Source organism: Amblyomma americanum, chromosome 1 (genome assembly GCF_052857255.1).
Source record: "Amblyomma americanum isolate KBUSLIRL-KWMA chromosome 1, ASM5285725v1, whole genome shotgun sequence".
Lineage (NCBI taxonomy): Eukaryota > Metazoa > Arthropoda > Arachnida > Ixodida > Ixodidae > Amblyomma > Amblyomma americanum.
Genome location: NC_135497.1, coordinates 530,912,857 through 530,932,771, shown reverse-complemented (window position 1 = coordinate 530,932,771; position 19,915 = coordinate 530,912,857). Strand labels below are relative to the sequence as shown.

General features: G+C 44.9%; 1 pseudogene; it reads left to right on the top strand.

Annotated features, from left to right (window-relative positions):
• The first annotated feature begins 5,664 nt into the window (after positions 1-5,664).
• LOC144107599 (uncharacterized) lies at positions 5,665-16,209 on the top strand (annotated as a pseudogene).
• The last annotated feature ends 3,706 nt before the right edge of the window (positions 16,210-19,915 follow it).

Sequence of the window (19,915 nt, the reverse complement as noted above, 5' to 3'; positions counted from 1 at the left end):
ACATCTTACCCGTTAATTTCAGTCGAAAAGAGATTACTTCATAGCATTTAGTACAATACAGATGTGTGCCAACTTAACAAAGGTGTTAAGTTTATCTCAACTGGCGCCACTGAAATTTTTGCTACAGCATTTCGTGCCATAATTCACGTGATGTGTAATGTTTCCGTGCATATCCAGTTCATGCATTACCGAATGAACAATCCGTGCACAGTAAGTGCGCGCAGTAAGATGCACACACGATGTACCATACAATCGTTGATAGTTGCTAAAAAATTATTCAGTATTTGTGTGAGCACGCAAAAACAAATCACTATCACGCATTGGCGTTCGCTGTCTTGCTAATATCTGCGACAGCAATTGAATGCAGATAACCTACGTTGGCATAATCGGTTCCCACGATGTGTCCGCACTTCTGCCAACCAAACACGATCATTGGTTCAACAGCAGCGATTATATCATAATATCATAGATCATGACACACGGTGCCGAAATGAGCGCTGGCTCCCGAGAAAGCGTGAGCAGGTAATAGTTCCCCCGTCGTAGCCGTGGGAATCTCCCTGCACCCTTGGCAGTTATGAATGTTACGAGCACAAAACCGAACACCACCATAGCTATCGCTGCACCACCACTAACGCATTAAGGAACACGACGCCAAAGTGACCGGCGCCGCAAAGCACTCGAGATCAGCTGAGATAACGTGATTGTCGGAGTTCACGAAGCACGCAAATAATGCGCGGCGGTTACAACGGCCGCGTGGGTCAGAAATTCAAAAGCGCTAGAGAAATAAAGAGGAATATTTTCTCGTTTTACAACCTTTTTGTACAGAGAACTTGAGTTGTATTATAGCCGTTGGCACCAATTCCTCCTTCAGTTGCGTTCCTAGCGTGTGGGGAGGAAATAACGGCGTCAGCAGAGGTTTCTCAAGTTAATCGGGACGGAGGTGGCTCGCGCTTTCCTCCCCATGAAACGCACACCTAAGTGGAAGCTGAAACGGTTTTCAAACTGCCTCAAACGCTGTAGTTTCGAAAAAGAGACATTAGAAATTGTGTGTACATTTTTTCAAGATTCTGTCCGCAAAAAGAGCTGCAATCGCTCTCAAAACCTCGCCGCAGGCACGCCCTCTTCGCATCCTGAAGCGCCAGGTGGGGGACGGCAAAAAGAGAACTGGCGGAAGTGACGCTATTATCGGAGAGTAGGCCAGCTGTCCTGCTTTCTTTTCTCCGCTGCTCCTCGCGCTTTGGTGAACAACGCTATCTACTGCCAGTTCTGTTTGCTTTGTGTATTTCGGGCATTTTTTGTAATGCTTGACGCCTGTATATAAACCAGTTTTGGCATGGTACTTCTTTCGAACAGCGCTCAGCACACGCCCTTGTCAAATCCTTCGGTTGTTCTCCTCCAGCCTTTTCCATGTTAACCAGGCAACCTGGCAGTACAGAGAATACCGAAGCTCTCGGCACGAAATATGTTAATTGTATCAATATTTCTCTTTTCGGTATATTACTTTCTTACCTGTCTGCAAACTTCTTGCCTTTTCCAGCTCGTTGACATCCATGCTGATCTAAATAAAGCCACTTCGTGTACTGCCTTATTGAGGCACAAAGTTTTCAACTCTTTTGAGCTCGTTACAGAGTGTGTGCCTTTTTGCACTTTCTTGATTTTTTGCAACTCCTGGCAGCACAAGCAATGCTCTTAATATTACTTCAGGACGCAGCACATGCAATTGCACCTAACTGAACAAATCTGATGATATCAACCTAGTATACTTGAGCAATGCAAAATTTGAATTCACGAACGCCTGGTCATGGCTGACGATTGACAATGGCGTCAGAATTCATGCAATTTGTCCTTGACTCAGGACGGCAAACTCGACGAGCCGCAGTGCGCATATATCTGCCACAAGTATTTCTGTTGGTTATCTGGACACGCAACGGCAGCAAATATATAGTTGAACAATAATATTTTGAACAAAAATTATGGCTGCCTGCTCATAAAAACTAGTGTGCCGCGGCATATATATATATATATATATATATATATATATATATATATATATATATATATATATATATATATATATATATATATATATATATATATTCAAAGTTGAAAACGCTTCATTTAGCCATAGATTTATTTTGAGTCGACGTTTCGGACAGAGCCTGTCCTTTCTCAAGAAAGGACAGGCTCTGTCCGAAACGTCGACTCAAAATAAATCTATGGCTACATGAAGCGTTTTCAACTTTGAATTTTTGCCTCTAGCAACCAAATACGTTTATCTTTCTATACTATATATATATATATATATATATATATATATATATATATAAATATATATATATATATATATATATATATATATATATATATATATATATATATATATATATATATATATATATATATATATATATATATATATATATATATATATATATATATATATATATATATATATATATATATATAATCACCAAACATTGAAGAAACATAACAGGATTTAATTCACGACGTTTCGGCTGGAGGACCAGCCTTTTTCGAGTGTGGCTGGTCCTCCAGCCGAAACGTCGTTAATTAAATCCTGTTATGTTTCTTCAATTTTTGGTGATTTTATATTATATTGACTAAATCAGCTGCCAGAAATCACTTTTGGTATATATATATATATATATATATATATATATATATATTTATATATATATATATATATATATATATATATATATATATATATATATATATATATATATATATATATATATATATATATATATATATATATATATATATATATATATATATATATTGCGGCAGACTACTTTTGATGAGCAGCTATAATTATTGTTCAAAAGCGCGTTCAGCATGAAAAAAAAACGCACAGGGTTAATTGCCGAAGTGTTGTGGTTGAACCGTAGCCTGAACATGCGACAGAAAGAAGAGCGCACACGAGAGCTTCCTCCGTCGTCTCGTCTCTTCGCGCAGCAGTACAGCAGTGAACCCATACCAAGTCATGCAGTTTGGCATTCTCTCTAGTCCTAAAAGGCCTTCAAGTTTAATTAGGCACGTCACTATAAATAAATGAACAAGCAAATGCTGTACCTCGCGCAACTTCTGAAAGCATGGGAGCGATTTGAACTCGGTCATGTTTTCAGGTGTTACAAAAAGCCGGTTGTCCGGCTTTTAAGCAGCAGCGAGTACACAAAAACGTTTCGGCGCAAATTACTTTCTTTCATTGCCATTTGTACATGCACCTGTGCTAAAGATATGTACGTGCATCCACCTACGAAAATCAAGTATAAGTCGAGATTTCCAGCATGTGCAAATGTTGCTACGTTACTTTGGCTGCCGGCGCACACGCGGCGTCGTCGGCTCCGTCGTTCTCTGAAGCTGCTGATCGATGACTCGAACATGTATGGTGAGAGTGCGAACTGTTCAACACTACTTGAATTATCCATAATTTCCTACACATAATTCCTACACACAAGCCAGCCGAAGCAACGCCGTCGGTGCTGGCCGGAGATCTCCATAGATCACGTCACAATGGACCCGGCCAATCATGGGCAACAGCGGCGTTCGCTCGGCACCCTGAGGCGATGGGCTGCGTTTCCCTTCTAAAAAAACAGCCTTTTGCATTTATTGCAGGAAGAGCTACACTGGGTTACCAGTCGAGCATTTCGCTATGGCTAGCAGAGACCAGTTGTGCGCATGCACCGTTACCATGGCAACAGAAGAGGAGCAGCAGGTGCGGTGTGCGCTTCGCCGTCGCCACGACCTACTGTATAAAGGGCGACCTGCGCATGCGGCGCTGCTCCAGCGCAGCTGATTTGCTTTTGCTTGTGTGGTTTTTGTTAGTCTTCCAAACCGCCGCCACGGACAGTGGCGCTAGTGTTCACCCCCACCCCGTGGCCGCCCGCACGCACGTGCGCGAAACAGTCGGTTAGCTGAGTGCGTGATGATCTGTTGGTGTGGCTAAATCTTGATTGCCAGATTCTGTTTCAGTGACACTGTGGTTCTCAGCCCCGTGGGTGCCGGCTTTCGCGTTTGCGGCTTCATGCACGATGGTTTACAGCTGCATGCCGTTGTGCAAGTCAAGCGGCCGAGCATCAAGAGGAATTTCATTTCATGAGTTCCCCGTGACCGATATTCGGAACCAATGGTTTAAAAACATCTCTAGGCAAGGCGAAGGTAAGTTACTATGCTGCACTTAGCTTTGAAACATGCTTTTAATGTGCATTTTGAACGACGGCGCCCGCCGAGTGGCGATCGAGCTTCGGAGCTCTCGTGCGCTCCAGCAGTCGAGTTTGCGTTGCATTGAGCGGTACTCGGTACGTACCCGCGTGAAGTAATTAATGTATACCTATTTTTTACGATGTCCCTCTTTTTTTCCAGGCCCAGGGAAAGAGCCCTGGGTTCCAAGCGACCGAAGCAGGGTCTGCAGCCTTCACTTCAGGCCAGAAAACTATCGTGAAGGCCTTAAGCTGCGGAGGTTGAAACCTGATGCTGTGCCAACAGTTTTTCCCGCATTCCCTGTGTACTTGCAGCCATCACCAAAGCGGACGCGACGCCTACTGAAACGAAAATTTCCTGCATCAGCTCCTTCTGTGAGCGAGTCTCCTGGGCTTGTGAAAAATGACAGGTAAATACAATTCTTTTGCCGCATTTTTTGTCTGTTTACCAGTAAAAACAACGTATGCTGGTTCTAAATATGATGCTTAACTGTATAGCAGTCTGTTGCCGCTGTTGTAATAAAACTTGTTTGTTTATTGAATTTCAGGCAAAATGAATGTATTCCTGACACAGCTGCTGCAGAAGCACTAACCAGTGATGATGGAAACAACGAGGCTGTAACTGTTCATAAATCTGGGAGTTCTGAACCTGCAGGACAACCTCCGCCAGGAGCTCCAATGGAGCGTTCAGGAATGTCTTTGCTAGAGCCAATCCAAGAAGCCTCCTCTGGCCAGCTTTTGCTTCCCACCTTACATTTAGCTCCAGAAGAAGCACTGAGAAACGACCTGTTGTCTTCAAAGCCGGCAGCTAAGGGAACACAAACGAGGCTCTCGGTTTCCCGAGTTTCAGAACTATTCAGGCAGGTAGCAACACTCTCGAGAAAATGCAGACGCCTTGTGGAGAAAACTGTAATGCTACAAGGGGAGCTCTCATTGCTCAGACATGAAAAGAAAAAAACTGAGGCAGTAATGAAGAAAACAAACTTCACGGTCCTTCAGGTATGGTATCCGTTATTGGATTGTCAATTACAATTACTGTTCATTGTAATTTTGCCTTTCACAATTTTGGACTCCTTCAGGAAAAAGTGGAGGAAAATGATGTAAGAGCCCTTTTCATTCAAGAGCAGCTGGCTTTTTTGGGCTCATCAAAGCGCTGCTGGCAGGAAGAAACTATACGCCAGTGTGTACTCTGGCATGCCAAATCTCCATCATGTTACCAGCTGCTGAGAGAGAGTGGCGTGCTGAAATTACCGTGCAGGTCGACATTGAAGAGGTAAATCGGTGCTTGCACTGGAGAGGTAGTCTATTCACTGATAAAGCAGCGGCTCCACGTAGAAGCAAAACTGTACTCCGAACAGGTAAAATACTCCGTTGCACATCAATAAATTATTTATGTATGTTTTTACATTATTCTCTGCAGGCACGATGTGGTTCCCTTATTATGGACGAGATGTTTATTAAACAGGCTACTATATACCACAAGCAATCAGATGCTCTACATGGTCTGGTCAACTTGGGAGGTGCTGAAGTTGATTACAACCTAGAAGATGAATTGGCAACACCCTTCTATTTTTTCTTTGTCTGCCTCTCCAACTCATTACAGGTATGTTGTTTTTAGCTGTGTCAAAATATGGCAGAAAATTCATGACATCTGTCAAATTTGCAACTGTTATATTCTTTTGCAGGTTACCGGTTGGGTATTATTTTTCGAAGGTCCTATGGAGGACAACTAGTGATTCTTGCCCTTAAAGTAATGGCATCTGTCGAAGAGGCAGGTTTTCAGGTGGTGAGGCTAGTTGCAGACAACCATCAGGCAAACTGCATATTTTTTTTCAAGCTTGTCAGGTGGCCCTATCAAGCCTGTCATAATGTGAGTAGTCATTCAATGTTGCCTCATGTAACGCATGTGTTGCTATGAATATTTCTGTGCTAAATCTGCTGTCATGCTTGCACTGCGGCTGTTGTGTATGGAATTTATGATGTTGCTTTAAGCTGACATAATATTCATTATTAAACATTGTTTTTCTAGACACCCTCTAGATGAAAGTCGGCAGCTCTACTTGTCATTTGACTACTGCCATATCCTGAAAAATATCAGGTCGCAGTTTCTTGATGAAAAGAGAATTTTCAGGAACAAAGGGAAGCTTATCCTGCGAGTTTACTTAAGGTAACAAACAATGCTTTTTTGTTTTGTAACTTTTGTATTATTATACTAACCCTTTATTTTTTAATAGGTTGCTCTACAAGGTGCAGGAACGGCAGGGTGCTTTTAAAATGGTGCGGTGCCTGACAAAGAAGCACCTCTGGCCAAGTAAATTCGAGAAAATGAATGTCAGTAGAGCTGTTGACATTTTCTCGCCGCAGGTAAAATATGCATTGGTGAACTTTATTGTGTGAACATTGCATATAAGTATAAATGGTAGTCACAGTCTCTAGTACTGCTTAAAAGCTATCAACTATTTGTATCTCTTCAATATCTCCAGTTTTAACTCCTCAAACCTGGGGCTGAAGTCAGCTTAGATGCTCACTGCTGTTTTTTTTAAGGTCACTTCAGTCCTGAGATTTTTGCAGCAGCACGGACATCGTCCTGGTGCTCCTGGATTCGAGGATTGCTTGCCGACAGTTGAATTCATGGAGACAGTGTACAAGTGGTTTTCCGTGCACAATATCAAGAGCACTACATTTTGTACTGTCAGCAGGGATGCTTGGAAGATGCCCTTCAACAGTGCAAGTGATGAAAGGTACATTCCTCATGGTTGAAAGATCAAAAAGCGCTTATCCTTCTTAAGTCTTAATTTGCGAGAATGCAAGTACACTTAAAAAAACATCCATTTTTTTTCATACTGCAAAAATAAAGCTTAGTGCCATTTTCTTGCATCATGCTTCATTGTGCGTTTTTTGTTTACTTTATCTTGTAGGCTTCTATGGTTGGAGACCGAATGTCTGGACTATTTTGCCTCGTGGAAGGAGGGCGCCTTCCACAAACTGGAATATCTCACTGTAGAGACTCACGAGGCACTGACAGTAACAACCGAATCCACTGTTATGCACACAAAACACCTGCTAAATGCAGGATTTCACTTCGTGCTAACGGGAAAGTTTTCTAGTGATGATGTAGAGTCATTGCCTGCTCAAAAAGTTGCGGGCACGGTACGCATCCGAACATGGCCTCAAATGTCCTCATCTTTGCCTGCCTGCAGGTTCCGCTACTGACCGGTGCATTTACAACGCCATCAACTATGCTCAGCGAGCTGGAGTACAAGCCGATCGCCGAGCCTTATCTTCAGCCGCCTTCAGTGACAGCGAGGTGCGCTGTCTACAACGGAATCTACCCCAGAAGTATTCACCAATCACCGTCGACCACGGTTCTGCCGATTGTCTACCTAAGCAAGCACCTGGATCCTCACAAACTCAGTTGCGGGCATTGTACGCATCCGAACATGGCCTCAAATGTGCTCATCTTTGCCTGCCTGCAGGTAAGACAGAGTGCACCTTCGTATCGAAGCAACCATTTGTCTCTTATTGTCGTGCCGTGCCCCCGCACACTGCTTTTTATTTTGTGTGATTGCTGGTCTGTATTTGTTAAGCTTGTGACTAGTGGGGATATTGAATTGAACCCGGGTCCCCCTACCGTTGATGAGAAGCTGGAACAAATTCTTCAAACACTAAAGGAACATACGAAAACGCTTGGTGATATTACGCGCAACCAGCGAGCAGTACAAAAGGACGTTAAAGAAAATGGTACTGCTATAAAAATTCTCGAAGACCGCCTAAATAACCTTGAATCTGCACTTTCCAGTGTAACTAAGACACAAGAAGTAGTCAACGAGTTGAGAAAAGATATCGCTCAGCTTTCGAAAAAGATAGATGATTTGGAAAATCACCAGCGGCGTAATAACTTAATCGTATTTGGACTGGCCGAAGAAGAAGATGAAACCCCTGATGATCTGTCAAAAGCTGTAAATGAAAAACTATTCACTGTGGTTGGTGTCTGCCCTACGAGTATAGAGCGAATGCATCGCATAGGAAAAAAAGGAGCATCGCGCCGGCCGGTAATTTTCCCATTATACGACTTCAAAGAAAAGATTGCAATTTTACAAAACTGCAAAAAGCTTAAAAACACGGACATTTCTGTTGGGGAAGATTTCTCAAAGGGTGTGGTTTATCGCAGAAAATGCCTCTGGGAAAGTGCCAAAAACGAGAAGTTGAATGGAGCACGTGTGCGTCTAGTGCACGACAAGTTATATGTCAATGATAAGGCATACTACAGGGACGATGATGCTGCGACGCGTGTGGCTTATCAGGTAGCTCGTCACAGCTCAAACGATAACACCCCGGAGCAAGCGGAGTCGCCTTCCTGACTTGCTAACCGTTATAAATTTGAATGCGCGAAGTTTAGTGAACAAGACTTCACATTTTGAAAGCATCCTTCTTGAGCATGAACCAGACATAGTCGTTGTCAATGAAACGTGGCTTAACGAGTTTATGGATAGTACAGAACTTATCCCGCCTAATTACACAGCTTGCCGTAAAGACCGTGGAACCAGAGGTGGAGGTGTTGCCATTGTTTACAAATCCAGTATTTTCTGCGTTGAAATACCGTCACCACCAGAACTAGAGTGTGTCTTGTGCAGTAGGAAAATCGGTACTATCTCTTTCACAGTCACTGCAGTGTATAGACCTCCGTGTACCACTGAAGATTATATACAGTCACTCAATGATTATTTAATACCCCTGTCTGCTAACACAACAAAGAAAATTATAATGGATGGGGATATCAATCTGCCCCATATAGACTGGATAAATTATAAGGAGGGTACGGTTGATGTGGCAACATCCCGTGCCTTTATAGATCTCGTATTTTCCATAGATTTGGTTCAACTTGTCTGCACGCCTACACGAATGCATGAATCCGGAAAATTCCTACTTGATTTAGTCTTTCTGAGTCAGTCAGCAACACAACATCATTCACGCTGTGACGTCATGAGTGGTCTTTCCGACCATATGATGGTTTAGCAAAACGTTCATTTGGGCGAGTTCATATGATGGTTATCGTCTGGCTGGCCATCAAGTGCCAAAACGTCACCCCGCAAAAACTGCGCTAGTCCCTGATTTTGCTCGAGCATACGATGTAGGAGTACTGTATTGTCTAGAACAAGGCTTCGACGGTTGCAGTAATTTTGTAACTCTTGAATCAGCATCAGTAAATCAGGCTTGGGGAACGGTTTAAAGAAGTAATTCACAAATGCATAAACTCCTTCATTCCTCTGCGCATCAAGAAAGTTTGCAAGAGAAATCCGTGGATATCGCGGAACATTATTCACATGAAGCGCCAGTTGAAACGTATGAGAACAAGATGCGCAAATACAACCTCCAATGCAACAGACGAAAGGATTAAAAACCTTTCCCAGGCTTTTAAAGCAGAGATTGCGAGAGCAAAACAGCGGTTTATGAATGAATCATTGACTACGTTCATTAAAACATCTCCGGGAAAAATCTGCCGGTACCTGTCAAAAAAGAAATCCCCATTCCGTTCTTAAAAAAATGCTACTTGCACAGTTAGTGATAGTAGTGAAATGGCATGCCTTTTCAACGAATATTTCGAGTCCATATTTACCTGGGATGATGGTACAACACCGCATCAAGAAGACTCACCAAACATACCGTCTTTACCGGATATAAAAATTAGTCACGACTAAGTTCTTAACCTTCTTAATCTGGACACGAAAAAATCCGTGGGACCGGACGAAATTCTTAATACCTTCCTAAAAAGGTACGCAGAATGGTGTTCCTACTATCTTGCAGAAATATTTAACGTCTCTTCTATCTCTTGACGTCCCTGGTGACTGGAAGTATGCCAAAGTAATACCAATACATAAGCAAGGAGCAAAACATGATGTAACAAACTACCGACCAATATCTTTGACGAGTACGTGTTGCAAAACATTTGAACACATTTTAACTAAACACTTAATGGAATTTGTTAAAGCAGATGAGGTGTTGGGAGGCCACCAGCATGGTTTTCGGCGCGGATATTCCACTATTACCATATTAGGTGAAGTTGTACATGACATTGCCAAATGTATCGACGAAAGAGAACAAATAGATATCATCTTTATCGATTTTAGGAGAGCCTTTGATAGAATATCCCACCAAAAGCTACTACTGAAACTTCACAACTTATAGAAAAATAGTATTGTAATTAAATGGATTGAGGCGCACCTAACGCATAGACAGCAGTTTGTTTTTCTTAACGTTGCCAGCTCAAATAAAAATGTACGATCAGGTGTTCCACAAAGCTCTGTGATAGGTCCTTTGCTTTTTTCTTTGTATGTTAGCGATATGAGCACCGGCTTTCCACCAGAGATAACGATTAAACATTACGCAGATGATACTATTATTTATTGTAATGTAAAATCTTGTGATGATCAGAAGAGACTGAATGACCATCTGGACATAATCAGTAACTGCTGCAAATGGTGGAAAATAGACATGAACACAGAGAAGACCGTTTGTATGCATATGACGCGTAAAAAACAACCCCTTGTATTTTCTTATAAAATTCATGATGTCATTCTAAAAGATGTCGCTGAGCTCAGGTACTTGGGCTTGTGTCTGAGATATGATCTAAATTGGTCATCGCATGTAGATCAAGTTTGTGATAAGGCGATCAGAAAGCTTTGGACGCTACGGAAGAAGCTAACTGATGCCACGCCAGATGTCAAGTTGTTAGCATATAAAATGACAGTCCTGCCACTACTTATGCAAGCCCCATTTGGGAGCCATACACTAAGCAGAATATTTTGAAATGTGAACGTGTGCAGAACGAAGCACTTAGGTTCATTTATAATGCTTATTCTAGAATGCAGTCAGTTTCAGAACTAAGAATAAAGGCTGGATTAACCACTGTTAAGAATCATGAATAAACAGCGCGAACAAAGACGAGCACAAAAGACAAGAGAGCGAACGACACGGCGCTGACTAACAACTGAGGGTTTATTGCTAATCACACAAGTATAAATACATAGATGTCGGCAATAAGGGAAAGGTTTACAAAGTGCAAAAAACCAAAAACAAAACATAAATGTGACAACAGCAACATATGCACGCTAGAAATCAGCAGAGATTATCAACCCCCAGGAGTGACAGCTCTTTTTGCAGAAGTGTTAGCGAAGGGGTACTTATACATGCATCTCCCTGCTTGAATATGTTGTATGCCTCGATAATTTCCCTCGCAGTTTTTTCCCGATTTTTGGCAATGACCTTGGTTTCATGATATAGCGGTACGCACTGTTTTTTTCTCTTTCTTTGCCCATTCACAATCCCGGCAATGAATGCCGAGATGACCTGAAACTACTTTTGACACCTTATAGCTGTGTTCGCTCAGCCTTTTATTTATGCAACGTCCCGTCTGTCCAACGTACTGCCCTCCACATGGCAGAGGGATGTTATAAACAACCCCCTTATCACAAGGGACGAAGCGTGACTGGTGCTTAGTTGTGCACTTCGCCACTTTTCCTTTGAGCTCAATAACAGATCGGCACAAACCGGCCAGACGATCAGGCGCGGAAAACAAAACATCGACACCTGCTTTTTTCCCCACTTTTTTCAGGGAGTGTGAAATTCCATGTAGATATGGAATCACAGCGACACGTTTGCGGTTGTTGTCCGATCCCTGGCCGTCTCGTGTAGCTGATTCTGACTTGCTCTTCTTTAGGGCCGACTCAGCTACTTATCACGTCAGTAGCTTATCACGTCAGAACTTATCACGTCAGTAGCTTATCACGTCAGAACTTATCACGTCAGTAGCTGAGTCGGCCCTAAAGAAGAGCAAGTCAGAATCAGCTACACGAGACGGCCAGGGATCGGACAACAACCGCAAACGTGTCGCTGTGATTCCATATCTACATGGAATTTCACACTCCCTGAAAAAAGTGGGGAAAAAAGCAGGTGTCGATGTTGTGTTTTCCGCGCCTGATCGTCTGGCCGGTTTGTGCCGATCTGTTAATGAGCTCAAAGGAAAAGTGGCGAAGTGCACAACTAAGCACCAGTCACGCTTCGTCCCTTGTGATAAGGGGGTTGTTTATAACATCCCTCTGCCATGTGGAGGGCAGTACGTTGGACAGACGGGACGTTGCATAAATAAACGGCTGAGCGAACACAGCTATAAGGTGTCAAAAGTAGTTTCAGGTCATCTCGGCATTCATTGCCGGGATTGTGAATGGGCAAAGAAAGAGAAAAAACAGTGCGTACCGCTATATCATGAAACCAAGGTCATTGCCAAAAATCGGGAAAAAACTGCGAGGGAAATTATCGAGGCATACAACATATTCAAGCAGGGAGATGCATGTATAAGTACCCCTTCGCTAACACTTCTGCAAAAAGAGCTGTCACTCCTGGGGGTTGATAATCTCTGCTGATTTCTAGCGTGCTTATGTTGCTGTTGTCACATTTATGTTTTGTTTTTGGTTTTTTGCGCTTTGTAAACCTTTCCCTCATTGCCGACATCTATGTATTTATACTTGTGGGATCAGGAATAAACCCTCAGTTGTTAGTCAGCGCCGTGTCGTTCGCTTTCTTGTCTTTTGCGCTCGTCTTTGTTCGCGCTGTTTATTCAAGATGCTTAACCAACTAGCCCGCCAAAACGTGTTAACTGTTAAGAAGAAAATGAAACACAATAGGATTGTTTTCTGTGATCATAATTTACGTGGCTATTAAAAAGTAAACCTCAAAAGGTACATTGTAGCAGACAGTTCCATCCAGTCAAGGACAAAACACAGTAAACATATCAAACCATTGACTTACTGGACAGACTCTTTTCATTATTTTTTTCTCGTGAGGACAATAGATGACTGGAACAAACTACCCAATGAAGTTATAAATTCTGATACTAAGGGCTTTGAAGCTGCTCTACGGGAATATTCTATGAGTGCCTAAAAATTGTATTGTATACTAGCAGTAAAGGTTTGCCGGTGGTGCCGGTCCGGTGATTTCCAATCCAATCCAATCCAATCCAATCCAATTTATTCCAACATCAATATCAACAGACAATGATGTCGCGGACAATGGACAAAAAGCCTCAAAATAGGGCTTGACAGCGTCCACTGACCGTCTTCTTGGCAACGACACAGCATCGACACAGAAACTGGATGCACCGTTTGAAGGCTTCTCGATGATATGACTTGCAGGCGAAGCGATTTAGTGAGAAACGAACTTTTATACAGGCTATTTACAGATGGGTACGAACAAAAGTCACTATACGGCCACAACTATCCGCGACCGGCCTAGCCGACCGCCTGCACAGAGGCGAGGGACACCGCGTCCCAACAGTCAAACTGGCGCGCCTTGCACCAGCTCTCAACGGTCACTCCCTCCGCACTCGGCCAGACCGAGCGCCTGCCAGCTCGGAGTAGCTCGAGACAAAAGCCCCTGGTGTATTGCTCACTCGAACACCTGAATGCGGCCATCGCACCCGTTGCTCCCTAACCCTGCGGCTCGAGCGCTACGGAGGCTAGCAAATGGGAAGGGGGACTCACTCTGCCGTCGCGTCGCTGCCCATGGCTCCTGCGACCTCTCCGAACATCTCAGTCAGATGCCGCCTCGTCCTTTCCCACGGCTGCAGCACTCTCTTCCTCGGAGGCCTGTTGTTGCCTCCTCGTTGCTCAGGGATACCACTCTGTGTCTGTTGAAAGCCTTGTCTTCGGCGTTTCACGCCCGATGCGGTTCGCACCTTCGTACCCCCGTAGCCTGTCGTCATTTCGGTATCTCGCCTTGGATGCCGAACTTCATCGTTCTCTCCGTGGATGTCTTCGTCCGTTCCTCGGAGCCGCTGCAGAGCACCAGTACTGTCGACTGCGCCAGTAAAAGTTTGCCGGTGGTGTTGGTCCGGTGATTTCCAGAAACTGGATGCACCGCTTGAAGGCTCCTCGATGATATGACTTCCAGGCGAAGCGATTTAGTGAGAAACGAACTTTTATACAGGCTATTTACAGATGGGTACAAACAAAAGTCAGTATACGGCCACAACTATCCGCGGCCGGCCTAGCCGACCGCCTGCACAGAGGCGAGGGACACCGCGTCCCGACAGTCAAACTGGCGCGCCTTGCACCAGCTCTCAACGGTCACTCCCTCCGCACTCGGCCAGACCGAGCACCTGCCAGCTAGGAGTCTCTAGAGACCAAAAGCACACGGGCGCGGCTCCCTTCGCGGGTGCACCCCGAAGATGCCCGCGCCCCTTTCCACACGTAAAAATAAACTGCTAACTGCGGCTCATCAGTTTTGACGAATAGGAAAGCTCAGAACTGATGTCAGCGTTTTCCCTTACCCCCGAGTTCGTCCCTAGGTGGTCTCGCAACCATTCGCCAAGGGGACAGGGGTCCAAGGTCGAGGCCGGCAGATAGCCCCGCCGCCCGGAGCGGCGAAGGAAACCGCAAGGACGAATGGGGAGACTAACCAAAAAGGCATGAGTCCCCTTCTAACGGCGTGCACCAAAGCAAAACAAAATAAAACAAAACCGAACGCGCAGCCTAGGCCACTGCCCTCTCGCGGAATATTCGCAACACATGTACAAAAAGATGCGACAGCGCGCCGAACCCTACACTAGCCTTGTCACCTGTCACCCCCTAAGTGATCTATTGACATTGCTCTCTGTTTTTCTTTTATTTACCTTTTGCCAGTCGGACCTACTCTTAATTACAATTGTTGTACTTTGCTTTTACGGCCACGCGCCTTTTGTTTTTCACATTGCACCACAGCGGCTGACGTTTTTGTGCGCTATTCAAATATTTTCTTTTTTCCTGCCGTCACTGATGTGCAAAAATTCTTAATGTTCAAAGAGTTTCTTTTTCTGTTTTTGATTGTATTTTACATGCAAATGTTCTAACAAGATGTGTACTTTGTAAAACTGTAACTCCTGCCTTGGCCTGTGCCGGCAGTATGAATAAATAAATAAAAATAAAAAATTGTTCTCAGCTGTTAGGCGGCTAAATGGCAGCAATGATCAAACATATGCCTACTCAACCTTGTCGGCACTTCAGAAGATTCTAGTCACTGGGATCATTCATTCTTCACCAAGTGGCAGTGTCGGAAGTGTGGTGGCAAGTCTAGGGGCAGCATCACGTCTGCATGCTCAAACAGTGACTAAGGCCACTGCAGGAAAGGACGTTGGAAAGCTTCTGCTCGCCTGCCTGTCTACATTGGAGCGGTACCCAAGTAAGCATTTTGTCCTAATCAATGCACTGTGGAGCGAGCGCTGCACACATAGCTAAGAATTTACTTCTAACGGTCTGCATGTTTGTAAAAAAGTACATGATAACAATGAAGCATGTATAGGCATTTTCTGGAAAATGCCTCAAGTGGCTGTTTATTTAACTATATGCTGCCATGCACTCGATGTCAAGGTCACTGTAGCAAGCACTCTTATTCAAAGAAATCACTAACCAGTTTACTGTTCTTTACCACACTTTATTTCCAGGTCTGCCACCACAGAGCCTGAGGTCAAGTACACTAGCTCTGATTGCTGGCTTCCTGATAAGCGCAGTTCAAGAAAACATTGACTGCTTGGGATGCATTGACAAGTTACGTGCACCGACATGTACTTCAACTACCACTGCCCTTATTGCAGGAGTTGACAGAGGAGGGCTCTCCTACCCCACTTTGGCATTTGTGGGCTTCCTTTCTATCCTTGAGGGTGCTGCTTGTAAAGCGCCTGCAGTGCTAGTTAAAGGGCCACAGCCTTTAAAAAAGTTTGGAGAGGTTGTAGTCCCTTCAATTGTTAAAAATCTATTGGTTATGTGCTTCAGAAATCACTGGAGGCCCATAGAATGGAACTTGCGAAACTGGTAGTAAAAAAGTTCATGAGGCCCTTTTTGACAAATTTCGCTGGGCTGCTCACTGAGGGCAACGCAAAGAAAAAAAAACTGAATAAGAAGCCAGACTCCAGAAAAGTGCTTAAAGTGTAGTGACTATCTCTCTGATGGCACAATAAAGCGCCCTTGGCATTTTCAGGCTCAGACTCGTTATCACTTGTTAAAGCGGCGTAAATAAATACGTCAATAACAGCACATTTTTGCGATTGTGGCATGCACTGCAATTAGAACTACTCACCTTCTACTGCACTCTCAACGACACGTCACTTCAGTGAACGTGCCGAATGCAACTAAGAAACGCGTGGGCCCTGCAAAGCGGTACGTAGTGCGTTCGTTGCGTCCGGCTGGGGACTAGCGAAACCAACGGGAAAGTGAAATGCGGGCGCGCTCAGGCCTCGGCTAGCACGGGAAGTGCGCACTAGACCATAATGGGAGCACAGCACTAAACAAACTTTTCAGCAGAAAATGAGGAAAAAAAAAACTCGAAGGGATTACGCCATTCCAATCCTAGCAGCCGCGCGGCCGCGCATTCAAAGTAGTTTCAAATTTCATTGCACTACACAGCGAAGATAGCTAATATCTGGGGTTTAGTGCCTCTCGCTTGTATCGCCGCGCATTTTTATAGCCGCACCATTTCTATAATGTGAAATGACGACTTTACTGCAGCTCCTGCGCGAATTTTTACCGTCATCGCCGTAATCGTGAAGGCAGGCCGGCGCATTTTGGGCGTTGCCGTGAGGGTGAGCACTGGCGGCCTCTACCAGCGCGCTTGGTCCCTACTCGATGATCACGTGGTATTTCTTCGGCTGCGCGCTGCCATAGGCGAACACGGGATGCGCAGGTCGCCCTTTATACAGTAGGTCGTGGCCGTCGCCGCGGCCGCGCGCCCGCTGCACCGTCGGAACGAAGCGAGCCGCGCGCTTCGTCGCCGCCTCGCCGCATGCGCAGCATTGCGTATAAAAGGCGTAGATGTAAGGGGTGGTTGTGTCACAACGATTGACATGGATGCAGAGAAGGAGATTCCAGCCGCTGCTAAACGGCCGTAGAGACAAGAGAAGATTAACTCTTCCGATCCTGAGGTTGTCGCCTGGCACTTGTCTACTCAACAAAGAGAATGAGCGAAGATGTCAGACTGCCGAGCATATTAGACGGCGCATAGCCGCCGAGAATTAGCATATATGTCTCTCTTAGCTAAACATACAGTGACCACAACAAGTTCAGCCAGGTAAGCGTACCTCTCACTACGTATATTTTGGCATAGCCGAGCTGAGCCACTGCCTATTTTTGTGCCCTTTTTGAATGAAATATTTTTTTCTCGGCGGACTAAAATGTATTAAATGCAGCAGAGAACTCATTTTTTAAAAGCAATTCAGCTTCTCTTTAATGCGACCGGAAGTTAGCGTCCGGGCTAAGGGCAGCACGTGTCCGGGGGGTATCCTGTACGGCCATTCGGCTGGCGTTGCTATGGAGCAGCGACACACACTCGGAAAATTTGCGACTTCACTCAGCATTGAACGACTCTAACCTTGATATATACTTGTCTTATTTATCTAACCGCCTATCATGCCGCCGATAGCAATGCCTCAGTGGGAGTCCGGCAGCTCAGCTTACAGTTCTACGAAAATGGGCACGACCATTCCCTTCGACTCCAACTGCAGAGACACGCTTTGATCCGCCGTCTTGAAGTTAAAAGACCTACAACTGGGGCTAGTTGGAAATGCATCCTTGAAGGTATGGGTCGGGCCAGAAATAGGCGGAAACGCGAAATTGTCGAAGCTTTTGCTATACATGTTGCTCAAGATAAGCAATTCGTCAGCTCCTCTTCGATGATATTAGCGAGGACTGAATTAAACTACCCCAAGAATAGTAAATTTCGGCTGTTGTAAAGGCACGTGTTGATCGTAGAGCACCGGAAGCGATATTCGGCGGTCGTGGGTTCGGATCCCTCCGGCGGCATGGTTGTTTTTTCTGCTGTTTTATAAGTAATTTTCTTTAAACAATATATTATTTAGGTATTATTATAACATTGATCAGCACTACACCTAAAAAAAATTAAACATTCCCCTATGCACCTTGGTTTCGGTGACCGTTGGCTCCCTTCATAAGTTTTTCAAACGAGCCCCTCATTTCCTTTACCTTGCCTGCTAATAGCTTAACGAGGGTCTCCGTTCTGGCAGTCTTGATGCCATAGGTAGCATAAAAGGGCTCTCCCACAGTTTCCGCCGTCGCCGTTACATAACGTTCCACGTCACACTCGCGATAATACAGGACGTGCTACGTCCGCCGCTATGGACGAGCGTGGCGCTGGTCAACACTCTCAAGGTTCGCTCACGCCCAATAAACAAATACCCACGAGAACAGCAGATTGGACAGCCGTCGCCGCAGCTCAGCCGGTAGAGCACCGGACGCGATATTTGGAATTCGTAGTTTCGGATCCCACAGGCGGAATGATTGTTTTTTCTGCTGCTTTATAAGTAATTTTTTAAACGATATATTAATCTATTGTTTCCTCAGAGAACAAACAGTTGTTGGAAAACACTTTGTCCTGTGTGTTCGTCCGTTTCTGTGTTTCGATAGCGCTCATCAATACCTTCAAGAGTCTTGAAGTTCTTGAGCATTTGCAAAAAATGCACACTTATGTGTTCACACGCACAATAAGTGCTCAGTACTTGACTGCGATACTGCCTACAGGTTCTGCAAAGAGGAGGTATCGCTCTCCACTAGTAAAAAGGGAACTAGCTTGGAATAGTGGAGAAAGGCCATTCCCTTTAGCTACCACGCTCTCCTGAATACATGGGCGAGAAGCAGTTCCACACTGGTTACGTCAGCCGAAGTAGTTTTTCGAAAACATGCTGCTAAGCCTGACGCGTACAACCTCACTGCCGCGAAAATGCTTGCATCGCGCTGCACTTACATGTACTGAGCATGAAATGGATCTCGCCGCTAATCTTCTAAATTAGTACATTGCAGCGGGGACGCGACCATCCTAACAAAAAATCTTTCAGCAATATCTTCAGCGAACTTCAGAAAGCTCGCAAAGCTGGCAGGTGAGGCGTCAAATCTAATTTATTATACATAAATCAGGAGGATGAAAAAGGAAAGGCGGGGAGGTTAACCGGAGGAATAGCCCGTTTGCTACCATGCACGAGCAGGTAGAGGTGGGGGTAAAAAGATGAAGGGGAAAGAGTTGCAGGCAATTGAAGTCACTAAGCAAAGTCACAGCGTTCAGAAAAGTCACAGCCTATGGTGTAGGCCAGAAGTTCTCAAGAAGCGGAGCAGTACCTTGGGGGCCTGCACCGCCGACGATCGCCACGGCAAGTGGCCGAGAATCTTCATTTCCGTTATTGTGCATGGATCTAGACGATCCAGCACACGGCAGAGAGACTGCCTTTCGGCGCTGTAGGCAGGGCATTCACAAAGAATGTGGCCTATAGTGTCGTCACACTTGCAGATGGCACAACACGGCTATCAGCCATACCGCCTAAGAAAAATAATGCTAGGTGAAAGCTACGGAAAGCCATAGGCAACACAGCAGAGTTGCTTCACATCGGGGTAGGGCGGATGGAAGCCGGACCTTCAGATATGGGTCCAAGGATTTTAAGCGCAAATTCGAAAATTGGCCTGAGTCCAATGCGGCCAGTGGGCGTGGGAACAGCGTCGTCATGCGGCTGCTTCACGGAATGCGTTTCTTCATGCAGGTAACGGCACTGCTTCAACTCAGCGCGGGACCTATGGCACCAGCTGGGGCGCGATTACGGATCGGTCTCAAAAAACTGTCTCAATTTTGAGATCGTGACGTCAAAATGACGACACCGAGTAATGCCG